Source organism: Furipterus horrens, unplaced genomic scaffold, assembly GCF_987537825.1.
Source record: "Furipterus horrens unplaced genomic scaffold, mFurHor1.1.pri manual_scaffold_6, whole genome shotgun sequence".
NCBI classification, from domain to species: domain Eukaryota; kingdom Metazoa; phylum Chordata; class Mammalia; order Chiroptera; family Furipteridae; genus Furipterus; species Furipterus horrens.
In genome coordinates this window covers 27,106,162-27,125,245 of record NW_028327176.1, presented here as the reverse complement: position 1 = coordinate 27,125,245, position 19,084 = coordinate 27,106,162, and positions in this window count along the sequence as shown.

The window sequence follows — 19,084 nt, the reverse complement described above, 5'->3', positions numbered from 1 at the left end:
GAAACTCAGTCCCCTGCCTCCACCTCTGGGGTATGGAGACCATGCCTGGCCTGAGTACAGTAGCATAGAAATAAAAGAACAGGGTCAGTCTAGAGTCTGCACACACTAGTCATGTGGTCAAAGGCAGCCTGCTAATGCTTCTGAGTCTTAGTCTCCTCCTCCATAAAGTGGGGACGATTCTTCTGCTCCTCCCTGCTCACAGGGTTGCTTTGCAGATTAAATGAGGTAACGTGTAGAAAAGTTCGAAAAACATTTTATGTGCACACACACACATATTTATTAAAGATCTTATTTATTTGCTTTTAGAGAGAGGGGAAGGGATGGAGAAAGAGAGAAAGAGAAACATCACTGTGTAAGAGATAAGGCATGTACCCTGACTGGGAATCGAACTGGCAATCTTTTGGTTCACAGGCTGGTGCTCAATCCACTGAGCCACACCAGCCAGGGTTGAAAACCATTTAAATATACTTTAATGTTGACGGCTTCTTGAGGGGGTGAGAAAGGTTGAATAGGTGAAGCACAGGGTTTTTTGTTTTGTTTAGGAGGATGAAATTGTTCTGCATGATGTTTTAAAGGTGCATACATGAAACTGCATTTGTCAAAATCCATAGAACTTGAAAGCACAGTGAATCTTAATATATGCATGCATATTTTAAAAAATCATTTAGGAGAGTGGTGGATTCCAGGATAGAATGCAGACTATGACAAACCTGCCTGTGTTACAAATGTATGAAACAACCTCACTGAAGAGGGTGAGGGAAAAAGGTTTTGACTTAAGTAACTTTAGAAATGAGTAGAGTCTATAAGATTAAAGACAAAAGAAACTGTAGAAGCACTGTACTCTAGCTGATGAAGCTGTTTCTTATGCTTAACAATTCAAAACCTCTAGGCATGTATATTGGAACTGCACAATAAATGGATGGATGGAGACAGATTTTCCACTGGGGGAGGGGCAGGTGGGAGATTATACACAAGCAAAGGGAAGAGACTAGAATGATCCTTGTGATAATGGACTCGAGTTGTGAACATTTATATGAACTCTGGGTAATAATATAGTCACAGGTGGTTATGTACAGAAATATTCATTGGTCTGTATATATCTAGTTAGTTTGATAGACACACGGGTTAGTTTACACACACACATTTTCCCACCCTATCAGCTGAGAAGGCCCAGAAGCAATGATACCAGTAGCGATGAGCATACTTAGTGTCCAGATCTTGGTTTCTAATACCATTTTCTGAGAAAAAGAGCCAGGCCTCTTTGGAGAAATGGCTGAATTTAGTAGTGGGGCGTGGAAAATAGAAGATGAGCCTGGAGCATCTTGTAGTGCCAGAAAGTAAGAAAATGCTAATAAATAAATAATAATAATAATAGGAGTATGTCAAAGGGATAGGAGCCAACTGAAAGAGCTCCACTGACCAAAGCTGGAATAACTTGAGCAACAAATATAGCAGTATTAGATTATTTCCCAAAGTATAAGATATTCGTGAGTCCATACTTACATAAATGATTTAAATTAATAATTAATTTAACAATTAAGTTATTAAATAAAATAAATTAAGTTTATTAAATAAAATAAATAAATAGGAGAGAAGAGAAAAAAAAACTGTAGAAGAATTCCAAATGATTTATGTTGGCTTCACCCTCAAGGAGCTTAGCTCCCCACTCCTTAAATGTGGGCTGCACATAGTGACTTCCTCCCCAACAGTACAGGAAAGGGGAGAGAAGAGTAACTTGATAGTGGAGAAACTTGAGAAACACTGCCTCAGTCAGGAGGTCAAAGTCAACATTGACAGTGATGAGTCATGTTGGTAGCACGTGTCCTTCACATCGCACGATGAAATGGCACTTTACCTCTGTGGTCTTCCTCCCCCAAACCCATAACTTCAGTCTAACCATGAGAAAAACATCATGTAAGTCCCATTTGGGGGATGTTCTACAAACTACCTGACCTGTACTCCTCAAAACTGTCAGAATGGTCAAAAACAGGGAAAGTCTGAGAAACTGTCACAGACCAGAGTAGCCTAAGGAGACATGACAACTAAATGTAATGCACTAACCTGGAAGAGAAAAGGTAAAGAAGGCGAAAAACTAAGGAAATGTGAAGACAGTGTGGACTTACACTTTGATAATGATGTTAATAACACTGCAAGGCCAACAATAATGTGTCAATATATTGGTCTACTCATTGTGACAAGAGAACCATACTAACATGATAATAACGGGAAATTGGGTGTGGAGAATATGGGAACGCTGTACCACCTTCACAACTTTCTGTAAATATAAAACTATTCCAAAATAAAAACTGTATTAAAATATTGAAGGCTGGTAATTATTCACATCTTATGGATGAGATAGGTGGAATGGGGAGAACGACTCAGGGGAGGTTTCAAGGAAGGACGGAAAGCGGATTTCGGGAACAGATTGGGAGGCAGGGCCCAGGAGAAGGGTCTGTACATGCTCCAGCCTGAGCAGACATGCCAGAAGGACAGGACGCCTTGGGACAGGGTGTTTTGGAGCACTTCCCCGATCTGAGAGGGCCGCTGGAGGAGGGGAGTGGGTGGGGAATTATAGCCTGGCTCCTTGCCTTCCTGCCTCTGCCTGGCTTAGCTTGACATACCTCTGGGGCCAGCTCTGCTCTGCATCTGGGGACAGTCCACAAAAGGAGTTCAGGGTTCAGTTCTGGAATTAAAAAAGCTCTGCCACTAACCAGCTGTGTGCCCTTGAATTAGGCTTACTCCTCTCCAACCTTCAGAGTGCTCGTCTCTAGAGAGTAGTAAGAAAACCTGTGCCCAAGGGTTGTTGCAAAGGTAGGATGAGATAAGGCCCGTGAGAGCAAAGACCTGGCACACACTGGAGATCTACTTGGTCAGTGTGGCATGGACCACATTCCTCAGATCCGTGCTTCCTCTGGATCCTAGGCTCAATGTGCAGTTTTAAAACATGGTCCCCAAATTCTTACATTCTTGTTTGAAGATGAGGTTTATATCCCCTCCCTTTGAACCTGAGATAAATAACATCTTCAACCAATAGAGTATTGCAACGGGCCTTGTCTTTAAGAAACTGTCAGTTTCTACTTGCTGTCTCTCGGCACCCAGCCGCCATACTATGATGAGGAAGCCTGAGAGCCTGTGGAGAGGTCCACGTGGAGAGGAGCATGGCTCCAGCTCTCGGTCCTGGCTGCGCCCCCAGCTGGCAGTAAGTTCTCACTTGCTAACCGTGTGAGTGAGTCATCTTGCAGTTTGTCCTCCTGGCCTCAGACAAGCTGCCATAGCTACCATCTTGTAGAGCAGAACCTAACCTTCCCCTCCATGCACTTCCCAGACTGTAGATTCATGAACTAAAGAGATGATAACGTTTTAAGCCCCTGAGTTTTGGGGCTTACTGCTGCCACAGTAACCTGGACACCCAATAACTGGATCCTCTTCCCTGTGTGTGAGCTGTGGTGTGGTGGTGTGTGCATAGGCTCTGGAGCTGGACTGCCTGGATTCAAACCCTGACTCCATGCAATACCAGTTGGATGCCTCTAGGCAAGTTATCCACTTTCTTTGTGCTTCAGTTGCTTCATCTATAAAATAGGAATAGTAACAGTAGATGTTATAGAATTGTTGGGAAGGTTAAGTAAGCTAATAAACATAGTCCATAGAGAAGCATCTGGCATGTGCATGATTATTCTGCCAAGTCAAGGTGCAAGCCCTTCTGGATTCTGGAGTGCTAGTCAGCTGGGCCCACCTTGGGTCATCGAAGATCACCCTTGCCCGGGCACCTAACTCAACTTCCCAGGTGCCAGCAGCCTGCCTCTCGGGACCGAGTTTTCACTCTGCCTGTACCTTGCTCACTCTCGTGGCATTTGTGACCCAGCTCTCCTGGTCCCCAGTCCCTTCCCACCCCTCTGTGATTATGACTGCATGTCCTCCTTCCTTTTGACTGGTCTGTTCAGGAAATACAGAAGAGTTGTCAGGCGGATGTAGAGTCCCCACTGTGGAGTGGGTGGTGGTGTGCAGATGGAGCGGATCTTCAGTTTGTGAGTGTCACTGGGGTGCAGAAGCTTATCATCTACATGTCTCATGGGATGACATTGATTTGTCACCAGAACAAGAGTCCAGAGAGAACAGAACACAATATGAGTGAGTCTTGCCACAGGCAAGCCAGAGAGTTTTCACCAAGTCTTCCCTGAGGACTGCCTGACGGCTTGCGTAGGCTCCTGAGGAAGGTGAGGTTTTGTCTTCGTTAGATGGAGCCTGAGGACAATGCACATGCTCTGAGAGACTCCCATACACGCCTTCACGGAGTTTCTGAGAACGCAGTCATGCTTTGGTCTAGGCCGCACCTGGACTGGGTTTCACTCACTCTAGGAGCGCCTTTTTGCTGAAGGCATGCAGCAACCTTGGGTGCAGGGGCATTTCTTTGGCATTCCTTTGGAAGGCGGACCACTGCCCCAGCCTGAGCAGCAGGGAGCAGAGATGCGGTGGGGGTCAGGAGAACCGCCTGCGTTTGGTAGTGGGCTGCACCTACAGCCCTGCTTCAGGATGATCCAGTAACTTTCTTCTGCGCCTTCCTGTTGCCTTCAATTCCACATTGCACATGGAAGAATGAATGACCCACTTCTTAATGTTAGTAAAGCCACGTGGATGATGTTGTTGGGCAGAAACAGAATTTGGAAACTGTACCCTCTCTTCCGGCCCTCAGAGGAGACAGAGAACAGGGAGAATTGAGGGTCGCACCAGACTGAGAGGGTCTGGGAACATGGGGCACTGACACCCCCACTTTGAGGACAGTTCTGCCAGCTGTGCTCTGTGAGGGGCTGAACAGGAAGCAGGAGTGTCCTGGCCCCCAGCAGGGTGGGGCCAGACTACAGGGAGAAACAGAGTCCAGCTTGGAGAGGAAGCTGTGTGAGGCAGTCTGCCACAGCCCACCTGGGCCAACGGACCCTCAGGAGGAGTCACTGAGGGTCCCATTTCTGGAGGCGTTCAGGGCATGTTGAGTGTGGATAATGTGTGAAATGCAGAAAGCTCTGCATCTAACTAAATTGGCCCTCTGCCACTGACCATGGTGACAACATCAAGCAAATTCCTTAGCCTCTTGGAGTCCCATTTATAAATTAGAGACAATATTGCACACGCATTTACACATGTACACACAGTACCACCACCACCAACAGTTTCCAGAGCAAAGACATTTTTGCTTGGGCAGGTCTCCGATATGTCCGTGTGTCCTGTCACCAAGAAAAGCTAGAATAGAAGGTATTTCCCAAACCTAACTGTTCTCAGAGCCATTTCTGCAGTGAAGCACCTCTCTTGGAGCTAATGACCTATCCTGTAGTTCTTGACCGTCGCTGGCTGAACAGTAGAACACCCCAGAGCCTACAAATAAATGAATAAATGATGCCTGATCCCACTCTAGGGTGATGGCATCCTGGTGGGGCCCAAAGCTATAGTATAGCTTTAAGGCCCAAGTGATTCTAGCCAGCAGGCAGGATCAAGGGATTAAGATCCATGGAAGTGACTTGATGAGGACTCCTCCACTGGCACCTCTCCCAGTCCCCACAGGCAGGCTCCTGTTGAGGAAAGGAAATAAGACACCCGCTCCCTCATATGCACATCTAGATGCCACCAGCTCCTTGCAGGACTCAGTGGCTGTGACCGCTCAGGCTCTCTACCTTCCAAGACCCTTACGTACCCCTGCCTCTGCTGGCATTGGGGCACCGCCATGGCCATGGTGGCTGGGCAGCCGCTGGCCTTGCTTTCAGAGGCCCCACCAGGCTGGCACGGCCTGGCCCCCCTCACAGGTCTGGTGTGCCGCTGGCTCGAAGCCCAGAATCTGTCGGCAGCTTCATTGAGATGCTGTCCCAGCTCTGCCCTAGTTCAAGATTTCAGAGTCCTAAGCACTCACCCCAGCCTTTTCCTGCTCCCTCTCTCACCCTGGAAACACGTCTCAGTTTCTGGGAGTCCAGGGAGGATAGTGGGCTTTCTCCCTAGTGGGGCAAGGCCCTGCAGAACCAAGGTGGGGGAACCCAGACAGGCTGACCCTGAAGAAAGGTCCAGATTGTCAGTCCTCATTGAGGGGGTGTTTCTCTGTGGTTTGTTTCTCCTCGTGAGGTGACTTTTTCTAACTTGCACAGAGGTGTAGTATGTGTAAGTACTGGTCTGAGTACCGCTTTCTGGCAGTTTGTGGGGTTTGGCCCTAGAAGCCCGGTCCAGCCCCACCCAGTACCGTCTCCTCCCACACCCAGGCCAGCTCAGCACCCCTCATGAAGCCCAGGAGGGAAGGACAGAGTGGCTGGCTGTGTGGAGCCTGTCTTGACTTCTCTAGGTATCTCTTGAGCCCAGAATCCCTTTCACATCCACCTGGTCGGTGACGTGTATGTGGGAATAACCAGGCGAGGACCAACAATCATGCTTAGTTTCCGTGCTTTTGAGACTCCATGATACTTGTGGATTTTCTCTCCCCAAATATCCATGTACGCATGTACCACAGAAGCATGAAGTTCCAGGCGGAAGTGAGTTCATGCCCCCCAGCCTGAAGTCCCTGTTCTAGAATTTGGGGCATGTGGCCTCGGCTCTGGCACTGGCTCTGCTGCTGTTTCCAAGGCTTCCATGTGCTCATCTGGAGACAGGACTACAGGAGAACTGGCTGAGGCAGGCCCGTGAGCTAGCTGCCTGGGGGCACCCCACCCAGAGTGGGGTGGGTATAGTGGCTGCAGTGGCTGCCCCACCCAGATCCTTTTACCAGCTGCAGACAGTCTCAGCTGCTAAGACTTACTGCTCCCTCTTCCTGGCCCAACGTCTGGCAGCTTAACCCTCCCAGGCGCCCACCCCCAACCCCAAACTGTAGCCAATGCCTGACCTGGGATAGCTCAGGCTGAGTTGATGCCCTGGTGCAATTGTCTGCAGAGCTCCATGACTGTGGTCAGCCCGGAGCTGGAGGCCGCATCCTCTCTCGGGTTCTCCTCTGCCCCATCCTGCTTCCCTCCTTCCCTGCTCGATCCTGAGAGCACTCCCCCGATTAAATTTTTTTTTTTTTTTTTTTTTTTTACAGGGATAGCCATTTTAGGCTCTGCTTCTAGGATCTTAATCCAAGATGCAGGCCGGCTTACAAGATCTCTGAGGGCCTCTGGTTCCAGAAATGTGTGGCTGTAGGACAGGGGTGAAAAGTCATGGCACTGGCTATCCTCAGCTGCCAAAGCTCAGAGCAGACAGAGGGACAGGGTAAGCTTGGAAGCCTGAGCTGGGGCTCATAGCTGGGTAGAGGAGGGAGGCCAGTAAGGGCTGCTCAGCCCATCCCCTCTCTTCCCTAGGCTCCCACCCTGAGCCTGGCCTCCGGGAACCACATATTGCCAGTGCTATCTTATAGTTGGCAGAAGCCAGACCGTTGGTAGGAAAACTTGGGAGAAATTGAGTACCGAGTCTTCCCTGGGTGTGGAGAGAGGGTTTGACTGTGTTGGAAGGGTTGAAACAGCTGGCCTGCCCACTGTAACTAGCAGCTGACTTGTGAAGTTGGGGAAGTCTGCTTCCTGTGACCTTCCTTCTCCTTTCCTGTTAGGAGGAGGGAGGGGGGCTCATGACTTCCCTCCCTCATGCTGACTCTGCTGCTCCCTGGGTGGATGGGCAGGTGGGACAGCCTCAAACACCAAGGCAGGGGTACGATGAGGGTGTTTCAGGCATTGCCATTGTCCAAGTTGGGAACTTCTCTGGGGGTCTTCCCATCACATCAGGTAGACCTTGCCCTGATCTCAAAGAGAAGAGAGGCCTTTGACACTTGGGCCATTGCGACTTCCTCCCCCATGCCCTGCCCACACTGCCTGCCTGAACATTGGGACACCCTCTGGACATTTGGGGAAGGGAAATCTGGAAGAGGCTCAGAGAGAGGTCCCGTGCCCAGCTGAAGGTCTGAGGAGGAGGAAGTGCTGGGTTTGATGTTGGATCAGCCACATCAGCATTCCTGGGCTGTGCAACTGGTCACTTACTGCCGCAGACACTACTTCCTGTGCTCTGCTTATGGGAGGCCACCAACACCAGAAGACACTCTGTCCCTAGCAGCTGCTCTGATAAGCCCAGGTTGCTGGCCCTGTGGCCCCAGCAACCTGGCCCTGAGAACTGTAGCCATTGTGCTCTCCAGCATGTTTATCCCAAAACTTCCTTCCTTTTCCCTCCAGGGGCCAGAAAAGCTGGGGCTCTCTGGGCTTCAGGGAGGGGGCAGGGACTGACATCTGGGTTTGTGAAAGCATGACAATCACAGGCTGATGTGACCAGTGGGAGGGGAAACTGATGCCGCCCTCTGGGGACAGCTTAGCCATGTGGGTCTCAAATGCTAAAGATGTACATACTTTCTGACTCAGCAGCCCACTTCTGGGAAGGGACCCTAAGGGAATAATAGTACATTTCTACAAGGTGCATATATAAGAACCCTTGTCTCAGTCTGGTTTTGAACCGATACCAGTCAATGGGAGATTAGTACATTCACACAGCAGAGAATTTGGCAACCTTTACACCATCATAGAATTATCAACAGAGCTGCATGAACAGTCTGGCACGTGTCTTTCAGCAGCAGAAGCATGCCTTTCTCTCAGACATACACCCAAGATGGAAGTGCTGGGTCACAGGATATGCTTGTGTGCCACTTGAGTTGAGGCTGCTACACAGTGATTGTTCCAGCAAGCACTGCCGCCACCAGTTTCTGGGAGCTCCGCTTGCTCTCCAGCCATCTTCTCCAGCACTCACACTGTCAGCCGATTTCATTTTGGCTTTTCTAGTGAATGTGTGAAGGTGTTTTGCGCTGTGGTTTTAATCCACATTTCTAAATATACGTCAACAGAAAAATGGATCAATGAATTGTGCGACATTTATCAGATGGAAATGCACACAGCCACTAAAAAGAATGAACTCTGGATCCATGCAACTACATGAATGTACCTCAAAAATCCTCCTTTGAGGGAAATAAGCCAATCATAAAAGAGTACATAGTGTATGGTTCCATTTAGATGAAATTTCCAAAACAGGCAAAACTAATCTAAGGAGATAGAGGTCAGAACAGTTGCCTAAGCGAGCGGGGAGGTATTGATTAGCAAGGAGATGAGGGAACTTTCTGAAATGTTAGAAATGTTTAGTACCTTGATCTCAGTAGTGGTTAAACAAGTGTATACATACGTAAAATTTTATCAAACTTAGTAGCTTTGCATTTTGTTATATCTAATACACACCAAAAACATTTTAAAATATTTACCAAAAAGAAAGAAAATTATGCAGATCTATATTGGTTAACCTGAAAATGATGTTCAAAATATATTATATGTAAAAAACAGATTGCAAAGTTCTATGGGCCTTTAAGGCTTCCCTCATAAACTCTTCCTTGGTGAAGTCTAGTGACTCTCATTTTAAGCTAACATAAAATGTGGGATTATACTGAATAACAGTCTGAAAAAGATGCAAAGCGCATGGAGATGAGAAATAACTCAACTGTACATTGATGAGGAAACCAACTATACAATAGCTCTCACTAGCACACTTTGAAGAACTGCAGAGAACATCCTGTGTCCAGAGGGCCATGATAGGGCAGGCACATCTGTAAATTATATAAATGGAAACAGAGGAAGAAATGTCTTTTCTGCCCTTTCTTCCTCTCTCTTCTTCCTGGTCCTCTTCCTCCTCTTCCCCCTGCTCCGGCCATTTCTAACAGGGAAACTAGCTTCTTGCTGCCCCTTCTGTGGATGAGAATCTTGGCAGAGTGAGGAAATATGCGATTTAAACTCAGGCTGGGCTCCTATTCCTGATGCTGCCACTTCCAGGAAGGGGATCTCAGGATAACCTCTTGTCCTCCCTCAGTCTGTTTCATCAGCTGCTAAATGGGGATAATAATCCTGCCCTGCTAGATGGCTGGCCAAGTCAAGGGAGCAAATTATTGGAGACATGTTAATAAGTGGCCAAGGAACCCCAGCATCTCGAACGTGGGATTGGCAATGCTGGGCTGGAGGCACAGAATAGACTCTCGTGTCAGGCAGCGGTGGGATGAGTCCCAAGTGCATCACTTACTGTGTGACCTTGGGCACAGGTTTAGCCTTTCTGAACCTTGGCAACTTTGTCTTTAAAACAGTGATAAGACAGTGTCAAACACAGTTGCTGTGACAGTGGAAAGAGGTCATGTTTGTAAATCAGGAGTGGAGCAAGTGCCTGGCTAGAAGAAATGCTCAGAAAACTAAGCGACAGAAGCCCACAAGCTGCTCTGGGATCGTTGATGTCATGTTATTTCTCACACTGCAGCATCGAGACAGCCAGTGTGGGCACTCAGAGCAGCTCTCTGAGGGTGGGAGACCCTCTCTCCCCTCTGGGGCGGGAATAGTGCCCACCCTTGCCACTCAGCTTGTCCCCACACTCATCCTGGCTCTGCAGCACTTCCACCTGAGTCACCGAGCCTCATCCCCATGCGGAAGAGGACAGTGCCCATTGAGTATTTTGTTGGGACTGAGGCTCCTATAGGACCAGAGATACCAGTAGGGCTTCTGGAAGCACAGAGAGCCTGGATGAGGGCTCAGGGTTCTGGGGGGACTGGTCCAGGAGTAGGGGGTTTGGAGTGGTCCCATCATCCTTGACTTGCCCATGGGATGGCAGCATGGGGTGTTGGGTGGTGAGGTGGGGGTGCGGGAGGCAGGGCGGACCGCAGCCAGGAAGCCACGCAGAGAAGGGGCTTGGAAAGGAAGAGGCCCAGCAGCCTGGAGGTCTCGACACCTCTACCAAAACCCAGCCCCGGGCCAGCCCCCAGCAGGAGGTTCAGTCTGACACCAACTGTGTGCCTGGTACTGTGGCATTTAGAACAGAGCATGGGCAGAAGAGATGCTGTTCTTACCTCAGGAAGTTCTCAATCTTGGAAAGGGGCAGACAAGTCCCTGGAAATACAACAGGGATGTGCAGTTTTGGGTGAAGGACAACAATGATGGTTACCATGCCAGATGCCTACCTAAGCCCTTCCCACATGCCATCTCACTGAATCATCATCACAGGTCTCAGAGGCTGCTTCTCAGACAGGGGGTGCCAGGCTGGGTTTGTGAGGGTGGGGGTGGGGAAGGCTTGCCATAGGAAATGGCCTCTCAGCCCAGTGGTGGGAGGGCCCAGCCTTTGACCTCCCTTCCAAGCTTGTTACCTGAGGCCATGCTGCCTTCCCGGCACTACCAGCCTCCTTCTCCCTGGCTCCACCCCACCTGTCCTTTCTCTAGGACGTCTTCAAGGGGCTGTCTTTGACATTCTACGCAATCCCCAGACTCAACAGTCAGAGGGTTCCCCTCCAAAGCTCCCATCCCCCACTGCTCTCTCTTCTCACCCTATCCCGCCCCCTATTACATCGTTTCAAAGCCAAAAGGATAGTGGAGCTACCCTTTGCACAGAGGTCAGGAAGCTGGAAAGTCCAGGGACTGGTTCAAGGTTGCCCAGCTGGTCCCCAATCCAATGTTTTCCCCACCACATGCCTCCCGGGGCTGCTCGTGGGGTTGACTGGGCTGAGCTCAGGGCTTCGGGCTCTGAGGTGTAGAGACGGTAAAGACAGTCCTGAACGTCCCTGGTCTGAGCTGGGATGGAAGCAATGGAATCTGAGGCTCTTCCACTTGGTAAAGATAGTTTTTCCTGTTCTGCCTTTGGTTGCTGTATTTTCTCCCTTAGTGAATGGTTTCAGCCCCTCCCAGGGTCGGTTCTGCCCACACTCCTGGAGGAGGTGGCTGTGCCCCTGTGCGGTTTGTAATCTGGTGGGGGTATCTGTGTGAGTGTGTGACAAGCCCCGTGAGGGCGCATCTGTCTGTCTGTGTAAGCATCTGTCTGTCTGGATGTGATGTGACTCAAATGCTGAGGCTCGTGTTCCCTCAGCCTCCCTCCCTCCCACATCACCCCGCGCTCTCACAGCAGCTGTATTGTACCCCCAGGAAAGGAATGTCCCTGGCAGCCACAGTGCCCACCCCAGGCTGAGCGCAGCAGCACAGGTGGGAGCAATGTGTCCAGCTGGTTTTTTGACGGGGCCGCCCAGGAGAAGCCTCCCTGCTAGTGCCCCCACTTGTGTTGCCTGCCCTAGCTGTTGTCCTGAGGGACCGGGGTGCCCCTGGAGGAAAAGCCTGGAGCCCAGTCCAGAGGAGAGGGATTGGCCAGGAACCCCTGGAGGCCAGGGAGCTGTCATCGATGCCTCTCTTGGTGCCCTGTCAACAGATGTGTCCTCAGCACCGACAGTCTGCCAGGAGCTGGGGCCTGGCCAAGGAGTTTTCTGGGCAGGCGAGCAGAAGTTCCCACACGAGACCTGAGCTGTCTGGGGGTTACCAGGGTGCGAGGGGCCTCCCTTGGGGAAGAGTACTGTGGTTATCAGAAGTCCCCAAACCAGGGCATTGAGGGCATAAAACCCAGACAGCATCCACTCTCATGACAACAGTAGGCGGTGTCTTCTCAGGGCAGTGAGAAAAGCCCAGAAACCTAGTTTTGGAGATTGAGAGCGAGGCCCGTGTGTGCTTCCGGAAGGCAGGGTGGCATCTGCGGTAGGTGCCAGGCTGTGGGGAAGGGGAGAAGGTGGTCTGGCAGGACACAGCAGTGGCAAGGGTGTGGCAGTCAGAATCAGAAGGGGCACTCCTGGCTTCATTGCAGAGCCCATGAAAAGGCCGGCAGGTGCCAGGACTCAGACAAGCATCTGTTTGTGAGGTGTGGAGATGCAGAGGAGAGAAACTTAGTGGGGCCCAGAAGGCGTGAGTGCGAGGTCTGAGAAGGAAAAGGCACTGCAGGATGACATCCATGAACACCGCAGGCCCTCCATTCCCCACCTTGATCCTGAAGGCCAGAGGCCCAGGGATAGATAGACGGCCAAACACCCGCAGGTTGTCCCAGTGAGGGCAAGTGGGGCTGAGACTGGGGAAGCAGCGGCTCAGTATGTCTAGGGAGACCCAGTACATGCAACAAATCTTATCTGTAGTCCCCCAAGGCAAAGCATCTAGAGGGAAGATAGATAGGTATCTCCAAGCATCTACTAGTTGGCCTTGTATAGGCAAAGGCATAACCACAGCTTCATAAAGAAAAGGGAGTATAAACACCCCTAAATCTGAGTTCTTAGCCCATTTTTTTTTTCTGGAATTTTGAGAAATTTGTGCCCAGCTGCATTTATTCACAGGTCATAATAAAGAAATTTGTGCTGTTGTTTTTTTGTTGCCACTTTGTTTTCTGTTGAAAGAGGAGAATTCATAGGAAGTGTCAAGAAAGAAAAGGACAGACCAAGGGAAGTTGATGAGTTATATAATTGGATTGAAATAGAAACTAAAATCTTGAGAACTTCAATCAGAATATAGAGTTTATTTATGAAATGTATTTGTGTGTGTTTGTGAATGTGGTACATGTGTGCAGTGCATGTTGATGCACAAGATGTATGTATGTTTGTGTAGTATAAATGTGACATGAACATATGCATGTATTTACTGTGAGGTATGCAGCGGTGTGTCTGTGGAACATAGAAGTATATGTGTTCCATCAGAGGTGTGTGGGGTACATGTAGTGTGCATGTTATGCATAGCATAAAATGTGTATTTGTATAGAGTGTGTGCACATCATGTATGTGTGCCTGACCTGTGATGTATGCAATCTGGGTTAACCACATGGCATCCTTGCCCCCTGACGCACCAGCCTTGAGCACAGCCTGGTAATGACGTTTGAGAGAGAAGAGCCCTGAAGCTTTTGGGAGGCTTGCTCTTCTAAGAAATCAGAAATCCCTGGGGTCTGCTTTATACACCCTGTGAAGTCCAGACAAGCAGAAAAGTGACTGTAGTCCAATGGAAACCCAGCTGCCAGTTCATGAGGCTGATTAAAAACCTTGCAGCTTTCAGTGTCCAAGAAAAAATTGCTCATCAGACTGTGCAGACCTTTTCTCTACTTCAGCAAAGATCGAAAATGTTCCCAATGGTCTTTTCCTGGGCAGTTGAGGCATGTCCATGTTGTATTTTGGGCACTCCCCACCCCCACCCTGACCTTTTATAAAAAATGTGTCCACTGTTCACAAGAAGGGCTATTTCCCTGCACAACAGAGACCACAAAATGTGGCAAATCAATCCCTTTTAGCTGCCTTCAGGTAAGATGTCCAGAGGGTTTCATTCCCCAGGCCAGGGGGCAGAACAGGGAGCGAAGACTGCTCTGCTGTGCGCCTTTGCAGAATTCATGGCTCCTTCTTGAGCCTCTGCTTTCTCAGGAAAGGTTGTCAGTTCGAACCCTTCCTGCTATTCAGGACTGTGGTGTGAGCCAGAAGTAATAGTCATGAATGTTTTTGCAGAATTGAAGGGACAGTCCTGAGGGGCAAAGTTGTTCCTGGCACAGGGCCTGCTACCTAGTAGGTGTCCAGTAAATAGCTGTTGAATGAATGAGTGGCCCACAAGGGACCATCCAAGAGAAACAGCAAGATTTCCACCCACCGCCAAGCAGAGCTTCCAGGGCAGGGCTGGGGCGGACGCGTCTGCCTGTCCAGCTGTCAAGTTTCCTCCTCTCTTTTCCGGTCCCTCTCCCCATCACTTCACTGGTTCCCACGCCCTCCACTCAGGGGCTTCTGCTCTCATCATTCAGCTGTCATCAGGGCCCGGGGCTCTGCCAGCCCAGATTCTTCACTGGACCAAGAAAAGGGGACGATTGTGAGGAGGGGAGGCTCCAGGGACTGATGAGAAAAAGAAACACATTTCCAATGCGGCTGATCAGTGCAGCCTCAGGTGAGGAAACCAAGGTGTAGAGAAAGATAGGGACAGTCCCAAGGTTACACGGAAAAGTGGTAGTAATAATGATTGCTGAAATTATGTTAACAGTAGCATCTACTATATGAGTGAGATATGGGATAATATTTTTTTGATGTTAACTAGTCCCCCCCGCCCCCACTGGCATTTTCTTGAATACTTTAGTTCCACACACTTCCTGTATCTAGTCTGCTTTGAGGCACACACAGAAAATGTGAGTGCTTGGGTGGTCCCTGGGGCCACTGGAGGGGACCTAGTAAGGGTGCTAGGAGCTAGATGCATCGGGCCAGGATACTAGTTGGGAAGCCTAAGCTGGACCACTCCAGTTGTTTGTTGCCTCAGAGAAAAGGCTAGAATTCTTGGATTTTGAGTTTCAAAAGCCAGACTGTAGAACTTCTAAAATAAAGAATAATCATTGAAATTTAAAACTCAGGAGGATAAACAGAGCTGGGAAAGGAGATCTGAGAATTCACCCAAAAGGCAGCACTAAAAGAGGTAAAATAGGGAAGAGTGAAAGGTATGGAGAATAGAATGGGATGGTCCAACTTATGCCAAGGAGGATTCCAGGAGGAGAGAGTAGAAAGAATGAGAGGCAATATTCGCAGAGACGATGGCTAAGAAATCCCTAGAACTGAAGACAGATGTCAGTTTTCATACAGCAGAATCATGCCAGGCTTTGGGCTATATCATGGTGCAATCCCAGATCGCAAAGAGAAGCCTTCCTGATCTCCTTGCTCCTAAAATCTCTCTCCTTTGCCCTCCTACAGGCCTAACCATTGTACCCTTGCTTCTGCATTGGATCTTAGACTGCTTCTAGTCACCATTCTTTGGGGAGCAAGTTTTGCCTCCTCTATGAAATAGGGAGTTTCCTGGGGGCAGGAGCCCTTCCCATAACCCCGCATACTGGGGAAGCATATGGCAAGATACCTGGTCAGAGCCCTGTGAGGTTTCCATGGAGTGATTTCCTCAGACATGACATCCCTTTTCTGTGTCACCCATTGCATTTTAAATTTCACTGACTTTTTATTTCTAGACCCCAGCCCCCAAATTCTGCCTATTCTTTTCTTTTTCTTCATATATTCATGAAGAAATGTGAAGAAATGTAAAGCAATGTCTCTCAAACTTAGTTTTAGCAGTAGAGCCCTCTCATCAAATGAAAATGTACTCTTGGCAATCCAATCAAGCAGCATAAATTACCGGCTGGCTGATTTGAGGTCGGATGGAGATAGAGTCCAGCTGGTCCATTTCACCTTTTCCTTTAGACCACCCCTGGGGGCACCTTGGCTGGAACAAAGTTAAAAAACCACCCATTAAGGCCTTTAATGCAGCTTTCCCCAAAATGTGTTTCTGGAAATTCTACTTCATGGTGTGTCCCATGAAAAAGGGGTTCTGTGGTCAAGTAAGTTGGAAAAACACTGGATTAACCAAAGTGAATTTGGTCTCTAAGATTTCTTTGTGACTTCAATACTTACATTGTGCACTGGGAGTCGTTAAGAGGGCAGTCAATGTATTGGTTCTGCCTATTTTTTCAAGGATTACCCCTGTAGGCTGGTGCGGTGTGCAGAACACACTAGGAAAAGCTATACAATATAGGCCCATAGTTCCTTGTGTCTCTCTGTCAAGACCTAACATAGGGCTGGACACTGAAATAACTACTCGACTCAATATAAGCGTTAGTCTTCCCAACCCCAGAATTAAATGAAGCCAGTAGAAAGCCCTGTGATTTCCAGGTCTTCTTTCTTCCTGTCTCTGTTCTGCAGCCACAGACATCGCCTGGCAGGACAGAGCATGAGCTCTAGTTCCGCAGTTCAGTTCTTCTGATACCTCTGGCTGGGGGTTCTCCGTGCCAGAGCCAAGCTGACCCTTTGGCCCCGCAGGAAGCCCCAGAGCTCCAGCCTGGCCCGTGAGAGCTCTGGGAAACCTGGTTCCCACTTGGCCACCCCCTTCCTGGCAGCCCAAGAGGCTGCCCAGGTTTTTCTTTCTTTTTCTTATTGGCGGTTAGAATTTCTGGAAATGCAGCTGTGTCAGAGACAATGAGGCAGGATGCCCGCCCCCTTTACGAGACCAGCCCCGGCCCGCGGACCCACTGCCTCTCAGAATCTGGGGCCCACAGAGGTAGCCCTCTCTGGTGGTTGGTGCCTCTGCAGAGGCAGGGGAGGGCCAGCCTGAACAGTCCAGCCCAGCCCAGCCCCAGCCTGGCGGCCCTTCCCCACCTCAGGCTCCAGGGACTGGACAGGGCCCTACGGCAGCGATGAAGGGAGGGGCAAGTGTCCTGGAATCTCTCCCCACAGACCAGATCCCATAGTGGATTTGCCTGGTCTCCTCTTGCCCAGTGATTTCCCCTCACTCTTTCCTGCTTAGAACAAACAGTGAGGAGAGGGCACTCCTTTAGGTGCTGTGATGCTATGGGGGACAAGGCTGGGGGTCCGGAGTGGGGTGGAATGGTCCAACACAAAGCTCAAGAAGTCAATATATAAATGTCAACTGTAATTGAAAAAATAAAAAATAAAAACTTATTTAATTAAAAAAACCCTCCCACTGCTTAATAAAGTGCTTTCACACAGTCAAAAATGAGCAAAAAAAGAATGTCAATATAATGTCTTAGGGCTTTGACAGATAGGCACGCTGCGGAAACACTTAGTCCAGACTGGGACTAAGGACCGCCTTCCCCAGGGACCAGTTGTTTATTAAGCAGCCTTCCGGCTCCTGGGCTGAGGATGCAGGAGGAACTGAGACCCAGTCCTTGCTTTCAAGGAATTTCCTGTGTCCCTCTGCCTCTCCCTGTCTTTCCTCTCCCTTTTGGTTTGTCCTGCTGGCTTTATCCCTGTCTTTTTGTTGCCTACCCCACCAATCCCTGACTTCTTGCCATGCCCTGTAGAACTGCTATTCTCAGGGAAGAGGAATAAATGCTAGAAACTCAGCAGCTGCCCCCTGCCCCACACTCCCTGCCTTGGCGTTCTTCCCCAGGGTCTGGAGGGGTCTCAGGACAGCTTCCCTACCCAACCTACCCCTTGGGTTGGCTAGCTTTTTTTGTTTCTCTGCTTGGTGCATTCCTCCTTGGTGGTGGCCCTGTTATTATGGATACATCACCCAGCCCTTCTTTCTGGGGAGAAGTTGGGGAGAAATTTTTGTACTTTAAAATGTTATTATTGAAGGGGAAGCAGGACCCCACCCCACCCCCATCAGAAGAGATGTTTTATCTGCAAACTAGACTTGACTTTCTCTCACAAACTTATATGGTTTCCAAGGAAAGGATTCAGGGGGTCACCAGGGTCTTAAGGAGGAAGCTAGAGCCTGGGACATCTAGATGTCTGTCCCTTAGACTAGGGCATCCCTGATGCCACGTCCCCTCATCTGGGTTTCCCGAGGGCAGGAGCCCTGCCTCTGCCATCCGACTAGAGTGCGATGATCCAGAGGCCCTGCCTCACCCTCCCGGTCTGACAGGCCCTGGGACCCCATAGAGGCCCAGGACATTGCAGGGACCAGTGTTCCTTGGGGCTTGCTGGTCAAGATTCATCTCTTCCCACACTCTTCTCTTCAACCATTGCTGGCTACCCCCACCTTTTTCCTGTTCTCCCAAGCCCCGAAGTCTCTCAAGTCTTTGCAAATCCCACAGCCTGGCCCTGGCTGTGACCTCCTGCCTCATCAGCCTGGGCTCCCCTGCCCAGCAACCCCTTCAGCTTGGTTACGGTCCAATTCCCTCCACCCCGCATGCATACAGGGCTCCTTCCAGTCTCCTTGCCTTTGCTCAGGCCCTTCCCTGGGCCTAGAGCACACGTTCCATCTCTCCACTTACCAGTTTCCTGGCCCAGGACTCATCCCACCTCCCGGCAGCCTGCCCCGACTGCCACACCCGATGCTGTCCTCTCCTCCTCCCTACCCTCCCCAGTGGTCCCTCCACAGCCATGTGCCTGTCACTTTATGGGGACTGACACCTCTGTGCTCAGTCCCTCAAAAACATACAAGCTAGGGGAGGAGGGCTGGGAAGGAGGATGATGGATGAGGGTGTAGTGGTTCCCTTCCTTGCTGAGGCTGTGGTTAGGAAACCTCCCCTCCAAGAAGCCTGATATTTCCCAGGAATTTCCTGAGGGTAGGGGACCAAGTACTCCAGAATGAGAGCCAGCTGTGGGGCTGAGGCCTGTGGGTGGGGAGGGGGCTTGAGCCTCCTGGCTGAGTCAGTGACCATCTCCAGGTAATTTATGGGCTGAGTCAGAGCTGGGGCAACCAGGTGGGGGTGAGGTAGAGAAGGTAGGGGTGCCTTCTAGGCTGTCAAGGGGAGGGCGCACCCCTCTCTCCCTGCCAGCCTCCGCTTCCTTGTCTAGAGCCTGCAAAAGCAGCAGTCCAGAGGGGGCAGGACTGAAGGGGGA